General features: G+C 31.0%; 2 pseudogenes; both read left to right on the top strand.

Annotated features, from left to right (window-relative positions):
- Positions 1-426: 426 nt before the first annotated feature.
- LOC149513482 (aminoaldehyde dehydrogenase 2, peroxisomal pseudogene) lies at positions 427-2,188 on the top strand (annotated as a pseudogene).
- Positions 2,189-6,831: 4,643 nt separating this feature from the next.
- Positions 6,832-7,161, top strand: LOC149513481 (UV-B-induced protein At3g17800, chloroplastic pseudogene; annotated as a pseudogene).
- Positions 7,162-15,869: the final 8,708 nt, after the last annotated feature.

Here is a 15,869-nt window from a genome sequence, read left to right as displayed (position 1 = left end):
ACCAATACAACACAAGAGCTCGAGCCAGGCAAATGAAACAAGAAAATTTCAATCATTTCGAGAGATTAGAAAAAGCTCAAGAGAAGTTAGAGAAGAGTTGAATAAGATATTAGAGGCTTTGAACAAGCTAACCAAGGGGAAGGCAATAGAGGAGAATGCTAGCCAATAGGAGGAGGATGACCCATTGTGCCCTTCTGGTTTCGAGCCACATCAAGCCTAATATGTACAAGGTCTACCACCACAACGGTTCACCTATCATGTAGGGTACACATATCCCAGAATGCCATTAGCTTCAAATCAAAGATAATTTTTGTCTGTACTGAAAAGGTAGTAGAACCAATGTCAGTCTCTAATTTGGATGATCTAGAATAAAAGTTGAGGCCTAAGGAAAAGGGGACTTTAGAAGCCTCAAAAGCTGAACAGAAAATGAACATGTTAGAGAAAACGCTGCGAGTAGTGGAAGGAGTTAGTTTTTATAGCTCAGTTGATGCTGCTAGGCCCTGTTTAGTTCCTGATGTGGTTATTCTTCCAAAATTCAAGGTGCTAAAGTTCAAGAAATACGATGGTATAAAGTGTCCAAAAATTCACATTACTATGTATTATCAAAAAATGACTGCCCATGCCAATAATGAAAAGCTCTTGATGCATGCATTCTAAGATAGTCTCACTGGCTCTACTACTAGGTGGTATGTCCAGTTGGACAGGAATCATATTGGTTCTTGGAGTGATATGGCTTATACTTTCATTAGTCGATACCAGCATATAATAGACTTGGCCCTTGATCATCTTTCTTTACAGAATATGAATAAGAAAGTAACTGAATCATTCAAAAAATATGCCCAATGGTGGAGGGATATTACTTCTCAAGTGCAACCTCCTTTGACTGAAAAAGAGACCATCATATTATTTGTCAGTACTTTGAAATCCTTTTATATGAGAGATGATAGGGAATACCATAAAGAATTTTGCTGACATGGTAATCTCAGGCGAAATCATTGAGAATGGCAAGCTGAAAAGAGAAGAAACCAAGAAGACACCCAAGAAAAAAGAGACTAAAGCTCAAGCTGTAGGTTTTGACAGATAATTCAGGGGATATCAACCTTATCTACCCTCAGATTACTCTCCATACTATCCTACTGTGAACAATGCTTCATCTTATCCATACCAACTAGCCCTCACAACCATCTAATTCATCCATATACCAGCCCATTTTTATCCCTCAAGCTCTCATATACAGCCGTAATAGTCAAACTCCTGCAAGACCCTAAATTCAACCTATTAACCTGAAAAGTGGTTCATGAGAGCAATGGACTATTTGAGAAAAACTTGTATTTGATCCAATCCTCATGACTTATATGGAGTTATACTGAGAGCTCTATAATAGCCACCTGATTGCCTTCAAGCCATGTGGACCCACTTAAACTATCTCATCCTAAGTGGTATGATCCTACAACTCATTATGACATCATTATAGAATTGTTGGCCATTGCACTTAAAATTACACTACTCTAAAGCATGAGGTGTAATGGTTAATCAAGGATGGAATGAGCTTCAGCTTCTGGCACTGTTCGTGCCAAGTATTTACGGGCCATCGTTTCTAAGATAACAAAGAGAAAATCTGAATTAGCAAAGCTTGAGCAATTGATTATGGGAAACTACTTGATGAAGCAACTTGGGACATTGATGATGTTATTCGATGTTTTGAGTACTATACGTACCTTGCAAAAGATTTAGATGTAGAGCAAAAGGTTGTTATCTCTCTTCCTATTAGGACATTTAAGAGTTATGTGCTTAAGAAACCACTTGGGGTCGTTAGATTGATTACTCTATGGAATTATCCACTGTTGATGATCGTCTAAAAAGTAGCTCTTGCTTTGGCTGCAGATTATGCTGTAATACTGAAACTTTTTGAGTTGGTATCATCACCTGTTTGAAGCTGGCTGACGTGTGTAGGATGGTTGGTTTTCCTCCAGGTGTCTTGAACATTCTAACTGGATCAGGCTCGAAAGTTATGATTTTTTTGGCATCTCATCTCAATGTTGACAAGATTGCCTTTACCAGAAGCACTACAACAAGAAGCATGATAATGGAAGCAGCCACTCAAATGGTCAAGCTTATATCTTTAGAACTCGGTAGAAAAAGCCCAATCATTTTATTTGAGGATCAAGAACATGAAGAGTCGCAATGAATCAATAGGGCGACATAAAAATCTTTCACCTGATTGCCTAGGGGCATGATTCTAAAGAGGATGTTAAAACTGGTTGAATGCTACTTATCATTCTAAGAGTTCTTTTAAAGTAATGTTAGGATTTCTTTTCTGCAATATGATTTCACTTGTTATCATTTTAATAAGGGCAAGTTAATGTATTTCATTACATTTTCTCTTTCACTCGACCATTATTCCATGCCCTGTTACCTTTCATAACTTTATATTCTCATTTTCAAATTTCAGATGATGAATATTTAGACAATGATAATAATAATTTTAGGATTTAATTTTGAGAACTCATCCATATTAATATGAGGAGATCATTTGAGCAAAAAAATAAGCAGTTACTAGAAGTGAAATAGATATGTCTTGAAGATGTGCGATCTTTTATACAGGTTCATGAGCTTTGTTCGATAGATGATGTTCAAGAAAGGCATTCATAATTGAGATGAAAAATGGTCATCTTTCTTTTACTATTCGAAAAATCATTTATTGTTATCCCTTTGAGCCTATTATGATTTTTTTTTTAAGAACCCTAACCAAGGATCACCCTCTACACTGGGGGGCAATTTTTGAAAAAAATTCACAAAAGGTCTCAAAAATGGAAAAAAAAGAAAAGAAAAAGAAAAAAATAAATGCCACACATGACTTGGGGCAAAGTAATGAGAATCCTTTGTGTGAAGAAAGAAAAAAGTAGTGAAATGATGTAGGGGCAAAATGCCAAGCTGCATCAAATGATCCTTCGGTCTTGAACCTTTTTAATATATGTTTTGAGCCTATTATATCTATTTCTTTTATGATCCCTCACCTTGACCTACATTACAACCTTGAAAAGCTCATTTGGATCAAGTGTGAATGCTTGATTTGAATGATCATATGTTGAGCGAAGGTATGCTCATGATGAAATAATGGAATCATGCTACATTGCTCTAAAGTTGGATGTATGAAAGACATCAACAATGGATGAAAAATGAGCAAAAAGAAAAAAAGATGATGAAAAAAAAAAGAAAAAAAGAAGGAAAAAAATGAAAAAAAGATATTCAAATTGAAAACCTGAAAGGGTGATTTTGGTAGAAAAAAAAAGATCCAGGTCAAATGGCTCACATGAATGGAAGATCAAAGACATCTAAAGATCTCTCAAAGACTGGGGCAAAGTTCACCAAGCTCAAGATGACTTCAACAGTAAATGAAATGAGTTTTTGAAAAAGAATCCTAGATTAATGTTGAGAATTGTTTGAATATTCATCATTTAAACATACCATCCATCCCAATGACATGTATCCAATTTATTTCCTTTCCCATTTACTTTGTACCAAAATAGATCTTCATTGATTATCTTTACCATAATTCACCTTGTGTTCTCTATTGTTTCACCCCTAGAATGAATTGAGAAAATGCTTGATTGCATTGTATTTGTCAAGAATTGAAATGATAATGAATGAATGAATATGTGCTTAAAAGAGTCTTGCATTCATTTGAAAAGAAATCTAAGATGATGGTGGTAACAAAATGAAGAAATGGTAGAAACCTAAAAGAGATTATTTGGAATGATATATGATGTGACCAAATGGAGAATATGATGGGGCAAATATTGAAAAGTGGTATAACCAAGTGATGAGTACAAGAATGAATCGGTCGATATGGCTTGCAAGTTATGATTGAATGATGAGAATAATCAGTGGACAGAGTTTGTTTTGGAATGGTTAATGGTGAGACACCTATGAGTAATGACCCAGTGATGGTGGATGAAACTTGTTTTGAAATTTGTTAGTGCTGAGAAGTTCATTGAATGATGGTCAAGTGATGATCGATTAATGAAGCTTATTCCAAGGTATTGAGAAATTGAACAAGGGAGAATGTGAGATGGTAGGGTCTTAAGGACCATATTCCACAATTATTTAGAATTTTGTTACATAGACATCTGCATTACATGCATCATGGTGGCATTGTCGCTTGAATAGTACATGCACATAATTTGATGAATTAAACGATTAGGACATTGAATTTGGGAAGAGATTTCTTACAGGAAGAATGTGAGTGGAAAAGACAATTGAGAGCTACATTGGTTCGATCTTAGAAGAGCAATGTAATTGAATCTTTGAAGAATCAAAAGGCTTGACGCCCAAAAAAAAAAAAGCTTGAGAAACTTGAGTACCATACATTGAATAGGAATTAATTGGCCAACATTTGTATAGCATGCATTGAAATTCATATGCATTGCATAGCATACATTACTTTCAGGAAAGTATAGTGTATAAATTCAAGAAGCAGGGGTGTTTCAAGAACCCACATAGAGAAGATAGATGTGAAGACATTTTCAAAATTGAGAAAAAAAAAAGCTTGTCAGGTAAGTTCTTAATCCTTGAAATAGGATGTCTTTTGGTATCAGGGTTGATTTATAAGACCTTTGGGCATAATCTCCTGAAATTCCTTCAAATATAACTTTCAACCCCTTTGGACATGATTGTCAAGGAACAATTTACTTTCCAAAAGTCATGGTGCCTCTGTTTAGAGGAGCAATTTACTTTCCAAAGTCATGGTGCCTCTTTTTAGAGGAGCAATTTACTTTTCAAAGTCGTGGTGCCTCTGTTTAGAGGAGCAATTTACTTTCTCAAAGTCGTGGTGCCTCTGTTTAGAGGAGCTTTGAAAAAAAAAAACAAAAAAAACAAAGAAAACAAAAAAAAAATTAAAAAAAGTAAGAAAACAAAAAAATTACCTCTGTTTAAAGGAGCTTTGTTTATGTTTCTCAAAGTCATTGAGCTTTTACTTAGAGAAGCTTTGATCAAGATTTTAAAAAAATGAAAAAATGGGCAAAAAAAAATCCAGTTGAGTCTTGAATGGGTGTCTATGTCCTTGCACAATTTCTGTTTCACAAAAAATGTGCAAAGAGGAGCAGCTGTAGACACCTCATTTTGTTCGGGGTCCTTTGTCAATTAAAACCGATCTAAGTTTGATTGTAATTTTTTTTTATTTCAAATTTTTATTTATCATTTTTTTTAATTTTTATCTTATGGTTTACTTATGGTTTATTTTTTTTGTATCTTCATTATCTGATTATTTGTTTTAAAAAAAGACTGAGATTAAGTTTGATGATGATTAGAAAGGATAATTAGATGCTAATATTTAGCATTTAATGACTAAGTGGAATTGAATTGAAACTCTATAAAAAACAGCATGGCTTTATAAATCAGGGGGATTCACAGTTTGGGGGGGAGAAAAAGATAGAAGAAGAATCTGATTAGGAGAGGGAGAGGAATTCGAATAGGAGAAGGAAAAAGAGAGAGAACAAAAAAAAAAAAAAGAGTCATAAAAAGACTCTGATATTCACCTATTTCCCTGGACTCTAGCAGCAACTTAACCCAACGTCACCTTTCTCCATCATGGCCATCGCTAGCCTTAGTCACGTGGGATGCCATTATTACATTGAAAACCAGACCTCATATTACACCGCCATTTCTGCTCAAGCCAAACTCCCACCATTGCTGCCAGAGCTACTATCTCCATTCATAACCATTTCCAACAGTATCCAAAAGTACTTTTCACCTAACCACAATTCCAGATTCGATAATAGAACCTAAGCAGTCAATAGCTAGCACTCGACAGTGGCGCAACGCCCACAGCTCTCAGCAGGCCAAGGCCGTATCAGTTGCATAACAAGAAGAAATAAAGAATATAAACAAAGGCAAAATTGCCCCTTCCTCGTCCGTGGGTCTCATAGTAATAGTTCTCAAGTCTCAAGTCTTCAAAGGATGAAGATGGAAACACCCATAGGCAGAGCCACTTTGATTGGATCTTCTATGTCTATATATCGGGCTTCAACCTCTGTTACCAGATTGATTTTTTGGGCTACCAATGGCCTTCATTTTCTACATTTCGCTATCGAACCATACCTTCCTTTCCCGATTAAGCGTTATTCTTTAGTCTCTTACTCAAAATCACGGAATAAAAGAATGGCTTTAGGGAGTAGGAGAAGCATAGTTGTTAAGGTATCATCATCACCAGACTCAACTGAACCCACTGCTCTAGTTGCACCACTTCAGATAGAGCCTCCAATTGGGTAGTTTTTATCTCAAATCTTGATAAGCCATCCATATCTTATGCCTGCAGCAACTTGAACAGCTTCAAATTGATCGCGATGCTAAGTAGAAAAGGGAAGAGCTGTTTGTTTCTAGAATGGATTTAGTATTGTATAGGAGAATTACTGAGGATCATTCAGGTCAAGTGGATACGTGGCCAAGCCAAGAAGATAAGCTTGAGTAGCTTCACTCACCTGAGGCCTATAAAATGATCCAAAACCACTTAGCTCTCATTCTGGGAAATCGAGTTCAACATCTATAGTACAGATAAGTAAACTCAGGGGTGGGCAAGTCTATGCTATATCAGTGATGTATGGATACTTCCTAGAGCAGGTTGACTAGTGATTTCAGCTGGAGAAGTCCATGAAAATCCTTCCAAATTCTTTAGATAGTGAAGGAAGTAGTATTGAACAAGCTGTGGGGGAGGACATGAGACCTGCTACTCTAGGGGACTCCTATCAAGCTATTTCATCAGATCCTGAAGTCTCATCTTGGTCTGGTGGCATCAATCTTGAAGGTTTTGGTCATGGGATAAACCCCTCTCGGTTACGAACTTATGTGATGTCTTTTGATGGGAAGACATTTCAGAGACATGCTATAATTAGATCAAAAGAAGCTATTAGCATTATTAAGAAGCACACAGAGGCCCTATTTGGAAGACCTGAGATTGCTATAACTCCACGGGGCGCTGTTGATTCTTTCAAGCATGAGCTTATTAAAATTAGCTTTGTTGGTTTGAAGAGATTTGTTTTGGAGGCTGTGACTTTTGGTTCTTTTCTATGGGATGTTGAAAGCTTCGTGGACTCAAGGTACCGTTTTGTTATAAATTAGCTATGTTAAATTACATCCTTGCTAAAGCAAACTTTGTAGTGGGAACTCAACTGACTAAACTATGGTTTAATTGAGTGTAAATTTGGTGATTGTTACTTAGCAATTGGCATTCGTTATTCTGTATATATTTCAATTTTTCTAAAAAAAATAAATTTTCAAAAAAAGGTTTTTTTTGAGAAAAAATTGAAAGTATCAATTTTCCTTGAAATTCAAAGTTTCCAAAAAATATTTTTGAGGAAAAGTTGAAAGTATCAATTTTCCTCGAAATTAAAGTTTTAAAAAAATAAATTTTTGAGGAAAAGTTGAAAGTATCAATTTTTCCTGCACAAGAACAATCATTCTTTTCTTCCTTTTAATTCTTATTTTTTTATTTTTATTTTTTTTCTTTAAATAATCCGACGATGGAGCCTCTGCAAGTGAAACAGTAGTTTTTCTTGCATACTCTTGAAGTGAGGGAATTTTCTTAATTTTCTGCTAAAAGTATTAGAGTCAATTGAGAATAATTTCCAATAATTAATTAATTTGTAAAATTTTAAGGCTCATTGGATAACACAAATTTAAGCTGGTATTATCTTTTGATGGGCGTTGTGAGGGTGCTATAACTTTCCTCACACGTAACTGAACTCTCAAACCCTGTTCTGGTTAGTAGACCTGAACCTATTCTTTTAAAGACCCTTAAATTTAAGTGTTCTCTGAAAGGATAGATTCTTTAGGTGGCCAATCACACCTAGATAAAAAAGATTGGTGGCGACTCCCTTAAGTCAATGTCTAGCGATAGATCCTCGGATCTAGACGTTATGACAATAATCTCTAGATAGGGGATTATTCCCTTTAATTTTTTATAAGGGATTATTCGAGGTATTTTCTACCAAAAATGCCTTCAATAATTCCCTCCATTTTTTAGGCAAGGATTAATCAAGGTGTTTTAGCTCGAAAAATGCCTTGAATAATCCTTTTATAAAAATTAAATAGGGTTATTGAAGGCATTTTTGTCCAAAAATACCTTGAATAATTCTCTTAGATTTTTTATAAGTAGATTATTAAAGGTATTTTTAGCCAAAAATACCTTTAACAATCCCATCTATTCTTTTAAATGAGATTATTGAAGCTGATTTTAACTAGAATGCCTTGAATAATCCCTTATAAAAAATTGAATGAGATTATTGAAAGTGTTTCTGGCTAAAAATGCCTTGAATAATTTCTTAAGCCAAAAACGCCTTTAATAACCCATGAATTATTCATTCATTGAGGATTATTAAAGGCATTTTCTATCAAAAACACCTTCAATAATCCTAGTATTTTTTTTTTTTGCAAATATTCAAGGCACTTTCTCTGCCTTCAATAATCCCTTTCAATTTTTATGATAGAATTATTGAAGGTGTTTTTAGTTAAAAAAATGCTTTGAATAATCTTTTACAAAATATTGAATAGGGTTATTGAAGGCATTTCTAGCTAAAAATGCATTGAATAAGTCATAGATTATTCAAGGCATTTTTGGGTAAAAATGCCTTTAATAACCCACGAACTATTCATTCATGAAGGTTTTTGAAGGCATTTTTTGTCAAAAGCGCTTTAAATAATCTAAGCATTTTTTTTTATGAATATTGAAGTCATTTTTGCCCAAAAAATACCTTTAATAATCCCTTTCAATTTTTATGATAGGATTATTGAAAGCGTTGTTAGCTAGAAAATACCTTGAATTATCTCTTACAAAATATTAAATGGGGATATTGAAGGTGTTTCTGGCTAAAAATGTCTTGAATAATTCATGGATTATTCAAGGTATTTTTGGCAAAAAATGTTTTATATAACCCACAAATTATTCATTTATTGAGGACTATTGAAGGCATTTTCTGTAAAAAAAAAAAATGCCTAAAAATGCCTTCAATAATTCTAGCATTTTTTTTACGAATATTTACGACATTTTTTCTCAGAAAATGCCTTTAATAATCCCCTTCAATTTTTATGGTGAGATTATTGAAGGCACTTTTAGCTATAAAATACCTTTAATAATCGCTTACAAAACATTGAATCGGATTATTGAAGGTGTTTGTGGCTAAAAATGCTTTAAATAATTTATGGATTATTCAAGGCATTTATCGCCAAAAAAGCCCTAAATAACCCATGAATTATTCATTTAGAGGGGATTATTCAAGGTGTTTATGGCCAAAAAAACTTTGAATAATCTTTTTCAATTTTTATCAGGATATTATTGAATGAATTTTTGCCTAGAATATGCCTTGAATAATCCGTAACAAAATATTGAATGGGGTTATTGAAGGCATTTCTAGTAAAAAATACCTTCAATAATCCTCTCAAATTTTTTAGAAATGATTATTGAAGGTGTTTTCTATCAAAAATGCCTTCAATGATTCACTTTTTTTTTTTTGGATTACTTAAGGCATTTTACCTAGAAAATGCCTTGAATATTACATTAAAACAATTAAAGGCATTTTTTTGGTAAAACACCTTTATTGATCATTTTTTAAATTCATTCCTCTATCTTGAACTTTAGAATCCCAAACTACTATTATAGAGAATGATTAAAAGTTGCATTGTAACCAAACAAAAACCCTTAAACCCATTTAGTTTGCCTTTTGGTTTTTTCATCTCTCTCGTCACTACTGATCTTCATCAACTCAATGCCACGCACCTCTTTTTTTATCGGTAGGTCTTTTTTTTATTTGTTATTTGTATTATTAATAATCTTCGATATTGGTTTTTTTTTACCGTTCCTTACTATATACATATTTATTTTTTTATTCATTCCACCATCACCTTAGTCGTCTAATCATTTTTCATTACGTGTATGGTGTTTCTGTGTAGTTTGGTTTAAATATTTTAGTTTACTAAATGGTATTATGGAAATTATGTGTATTTTTTCCTCATCATTTGTTTTGTATGAAACTCTTATTTAAGGTGAAAATCACAGTATGGCTTGTACTCGTAAAATATCATTGGTTTGAAGATGTTTTATGTATATTGGTGTAGTAACTATAATATGATATTGGTTATATTTTATTACGCATTATGTAAAATTTAGAGAAATAGTTTAGTGTATTTCGTATAATTATGATCAAAATCATAGGTATTATGGAATTCAAAAGACATACTTATCTTGTTATTGAACATGAAGAAGATACACCTATAGTGAAAAAAAAAAAAAAAGCAAGGGGACGAGATAAATAAATTAATGTGACTGACATGAAAATTCATGTTGAATTCAATTAAAGTGGGTAGCCTATGTCTGATGGAGCTACCAAGTTGGCTAGTCATATTGGAACGATCATCCATTGTAGCATTTCTATTACGTACCATAATTGGCGATGAGTTTTTGGTGATCTAAAAAATCATATGTGAGAGTCGATTGTGGTATATTTATTCAATTACTTCATAAAATTTGTTAAGTGATCATTTAATTGAAATTCAATGTGTTCATACTAATTATGTTAAATTTTTTAGGAATGGTTCGACATCCCAATTGAGTGTAAAAAGCTTGTGTTGTAATTAGCTAAAAAAGTATTCAGAGACTTTAAAAGTAGATTGATAACTCAATATATTTTACCATTCACTAATCATGGTGATGTGTTGGTTGTTCCAACTTCATCATATTCAGATGTTATAAGTTATCAAGATTGGATAATTTTTGCTCGAGATAGGCTATCAAAAGATTTTTCAGTATGCATGCCTATTACAAAAAATTGTTCATAAGATTTTACGTAATATATTTGATATATTAATATGTGATTTACATAATTTTTTTCTTTTCTAGAAAATCAAAGAACAACAAAAAAATATTTGGGCCAAACAAGTATATTACTATCGGATATCGAGAAAAGGGTTATGCAAATGTCAAGTATGAGCTTGTAATATTCATACACTTATTTTATACTCATAAATGAATATTTATGAACATTCGTTTAATAGATTCTAATTCTTATATTATCGTAATTTATTAAGAATCAGCTAACTCTGGTACCAAAGTTTTTAGATAGAATATGTGAAACAAGGACATTTATGGAAGTATGGATCATTTGCAGATGAAGCAACTAAAAAAATGATTAAAAAGATTGTATGTATAATTGCTCATTATATCCCGTATGATTGGCTTTGTGCTTGTATGCATGACTCTATACTTATAAAGATTTATTGTTATGACCCATCTTGTTATTATCTTTCAAGATGATTATGTTACTAAATTTAAACCGGGTGAATTGGCAACCTAATATGTGAAGATCCCTTGTCTTTAGCTTTAGGATCGAAAGAAAGACATGGTCGATTTTGTGGGGTTGGTAAATTTATGTTGTCGTTAAAGTTCTTCAGTAATCAACTCAAAACCCTTAAAATGATAAATGCACAATATGAAGCAATCATTGAGTAACGATAGCAAAGACTTGATGACCAAGAGCAATGCCTGAATAAGCAACAGCAACAACTCTCAACTTTGGAAGCGATGTTGGCAACAATACAACCTAGCATGCCTGTAGGCCAATCGAATAACATCTTTCAATTAGGACAAGCTTCTGTTACAATCAGGTAAGAAACCTAACTTCCAGTACCAGCCATAAAGTATAATTTTATTTATTCACTTAATATTTATTTGTTTGTTATATATTTTTATTTGATTTTAATACTTATATTTCATTATATATTGTAGCAAGATGTTAGGACTCAGAGTATGACCTTACTCAGGCTACCATTGATGAGTTATCTAATTATTTACTTGATCATTTATCTGGAAGAAATTGCATTACTATTGAGTCAGATGATGGATTATTTGATCAACCATCAGTTTCTTACATTGGTGGGGATGAGGTTAAAGAATTTTGTAACCTGTATGAAATATCAGCTGCTGATATTATTGCTTATATGATGTTAGCTTATAAATTTAAATATACAAAGTCAGCATGTATTAATCTACATTATGATGTATTACTAACTAGTATTTTTTATTGTTATCATGCAACTTCTTATATAGAGAGATCAATGTGAGACAAATGACCCATAGATTCAGATTCATTGACCTGAATATTATTAGTAAGCAAAATGGCATAGTCATTTTTTATTCTTGTCATATGACTTAATGCATGAACAAATAGGTTGATTATTGTTTGCTCCCGTATAATGTTGCATAAGTTATATTCAAACAAATAATTATTCTAACCTTACCTGAATATAAGATGATGCTTAATTTGAATATATCATTCTTATTATTTTGCAATCATCATTAGTAGCTTATTGTGATTGATACCAATTCTTTTACACCATACTTATTTAATTTCGCTCAACCAACAGTGATGCCTAACTCTGATATTCAAAATTTTATAAAAAGGTATTACATGTTATTATATTATCTTCAATTTCTTCATAGTTACTTTTATTTTTGTATTAAGTAATTTTTTCTTTTTAATTTAGGGTAATGTCTACAGTTGATAAGAAAGCAAAGATAAAATTGGGTGTTATTATTGGTAAATATGAAATTTATTCTTTTATGCTAAGTTTATTTAGATAAATATTTCTTAAACCCATTAAAGTTATTTTTCAGGTACTTTATCAACTATGATATACTAAATGTGAATATTATGTCATTTGTTTTATAAGGGAGATAGTTTTTATGATTTTATAACCACAGCATTCAAGGTTAGTATTAATTTTATATAACCGTTATATCTTTTTAAAAAAAGCTAAATTATGTTATCGTTTATTAATATTTACTTCTGAATTTTTTTAGTGAGAGAGTAAAAGAAGCTTCATGATAGATGAACTTGATAAAGTCTATAAAGAGTGGTGTGAGTATGTATTATCATTTGTTAAACCTTGAGGTTGGAGATTGTTGGTTGAGTGTAAATATATTCATTTCATTTGTTATAATATTTTTAACATGTCATGTGAAATGGATAATTTAAGTTTCTAGATTGGGGTATTGGTCTAATATTATTGGTATATATTTTTTTTATATCAATTGACAGCTTATATGAATGCACATATATTAAGTACGATTATTTGAAAAAAATTATATTTATATGGCAATGTTATTAGTTTTAAATTCGGATTTATGGTCAATTTATTGAAATACAATAATATTTATAATGTAAATTGTAAAATACAATTCGTAATATCACATATATAAACCAAATATTTTATGTGCATAAACTTACAACTGACTTTCATAAACGCCTTCAATAATCACCTTCTATTTTTAAAAAAAATTATTCAAGGTGTTTTTGTTAAAAAAATACATTGATTAATCCCTTAGAAAAAATTAAATATTTATATGGATATTTATATGAATATATTTATATAAACCTAGAAAAATATTTATGTGAATATAAATACTACTATATATGTAGATTATTTATAATTTGACTATTGATCTAAAATGATTTTAAAATTTTATGAAACTATATTAAAATTGAAATATTAATTGAAGGCATTTATGGCAAAAAATACCTTAAATAATCCCCTTCAATTGTTTTGGTGGGATTACTGAAGGTATTTTTAGCCAAAAAATACCTTGAATAATCCATTACAAAATATTAAATAGAGTAATTGAAGACATTTTTGACAAAAATGCTTTGAATAATTTGTGAAATTTTTACGGTAATTTTAGCTAAAAATACCTTTTATAATCCCCTCAATAAAATTTTTTGTACAAATTATTAAATGCGCTTTTGGCTGAACATACCTTCAATAATCCCCTCAATAAATTCTTATGATGGATTATTGAAGGCATTTTTGATCAAAAATGTCTTCAATAAATCCCTTTCATATTTTTTCAAAGGATTGTTGAAAGCGTTTTTGGCCAAAAATGCCTTTAATAATCCCATCAATAAATTTTTATGAGGGATTATTGAAGGTATTTTAAACCAAAAATACCTTAAATAATCATTTCCAATTTTTGTTGAGGGGATTATTGAAGGCATTTTTGGATAAAAATACCTTCAATAATCCCCTAAAAATTTTTTGTATGAATTATTGAAAGAGTTTTTGGCCAAAAATGTTTTCAATAATCTCATTCAATTTTTTGTAAGCCAATAGTTTTTTTTATCATATATTGACGGTTACATTTATAATCATAAATATATAACATATTTATATTGACAGATACTCATATACGATCAAAAAAAGTTTTATTTATACTAATGGTTAAATAAAGTATTGGTATAAGTATGATATATTTTGACGATATTAAAAATTCATCAATGAAAATCTCTTTTACTGATGAAATTTAACCATCAAGAAAGAATCCATACAAAAAATTTTTTGTATGATTTATTAAAGGTGTTTTTAGCCGAAAATGCCTTCAATAATCCATCTTTAAAATTTTTTGAATGGATAATTGAAAGCGTTTTTAACAAAAAAATACCTTCAATAATCCCTTTCAAATTTTTTGTAAGCGAATTTTTTATTTGTTTTGAGTCTATACTAACGGTTACGTTAATAATCGTCAATATGTAACATATTTATACTGACAAATAGTCATATACTATCATAAAAAGTTTATTTTATACTGATGATTAAATAAAATGTTGGAAAATATGGTATATTCTAACGGTATTAAAAATCTATCAGTAAAAGTCTATTTTACTAACAAAATTTAACTATCAGTATAACCAAACGTCAATAAATAGAAAATATTTTGTAGTCTAATGAAAATATATAATTTGTTTTAATTATATTATAATGTATAAATAGATATTAATTTAATATTTTTCAATAATTTTATTAAGTCATTAAGACCTTTTACAAATAAATCATGCTAATTAAGTTATTATTAAAAACATATAGTAATATCTATATATTGAAAAATAATTCTAGTATGATAAAGTTCATAAAATTTTTATTTCATTTCAACCATTCAAACCCCCCACCCCAAAACATACTTTTTTGCCAACCCTCAATTAATGCCCACCAATTTATCGAACCCACTTACTTTCACCCCTCTAAATTTCCTATGTCATATTTTTTTTGAAAAGATTTTATTTTTTTTAAGCTTTCACCCACTCACCTGCCCCACCCTCACCCCCACAAACCCTCCTTCTTCAGCCTTTAATTTAGTGCCTAGTGCCTACACAATTCAACCTCAATTCTTTAAGAGTCTAGCCTTTATGTTTTCTTTTTTAGTTTTCTTGTTCTTATCTTTCTCACAAAGTCCCAAATCCCAAAACTAGAAAGTCGATAAAATCCTCCTTTCTTAACCTTTCCTGATTGAGTTATCTGGTCTTCACCTTTTTTCTCCCCCATCAATTTTGACACCCACACAGCCAATAGCCTCTTAGCCTCTCAATCATAGATCACTTATCGGAGATTTTTTTTCCATCAACAATTTGTAATAAAACCAACAATTTTTCAAAAAGGAAAAAGATAATCTTAACTTATTCTTACTTTCAAATTACTTGTTTTTTAATACTTGATCTTGATTGAGGTTGAATTTGAGTGAATTAAGTTGATTTAATTGATTTTTTTTATTTTATTAATAAAAAATGTGGACAAAAAATGAGGATAATGACAATAACAGACTGTGTATATCAGTATTATTCGTGTATATCAGTGTTATGCATGTATATCAGTGTTATTCATGTATATCAGTATTATTTGTATTTATTGGTAATATGTTTAAAATGATTAATTATATACGTCTTAATCATATCGTGTTGCATGTAACATATATAACAAACATGTCATGTTTGTGCTTAAAATTTAAATACATTTTATAATTTATATTACACTTGTGTTTTAATAATTCGTGTCAT

The sequence above is a fragment of the Durio zibethinus genome, chromosome 19 (genome assembly GCF_047325235.1).
Source record: "Durio zibethinus cultivar Kanyao isolate XHJ-2024 chromosome 19, ASM4732523v1, whole genome shotgun sequence".
Classification (NCBI taxonomy): Eukaryota; Viridiplantae; Streptophyta; class Magnoliopsida; order Malvales; family Malvaceae; genus Durio; species Durio zibethinus.
This window is presented reverse-complemented; position numbering and strand designations above follow the sequence as displayed.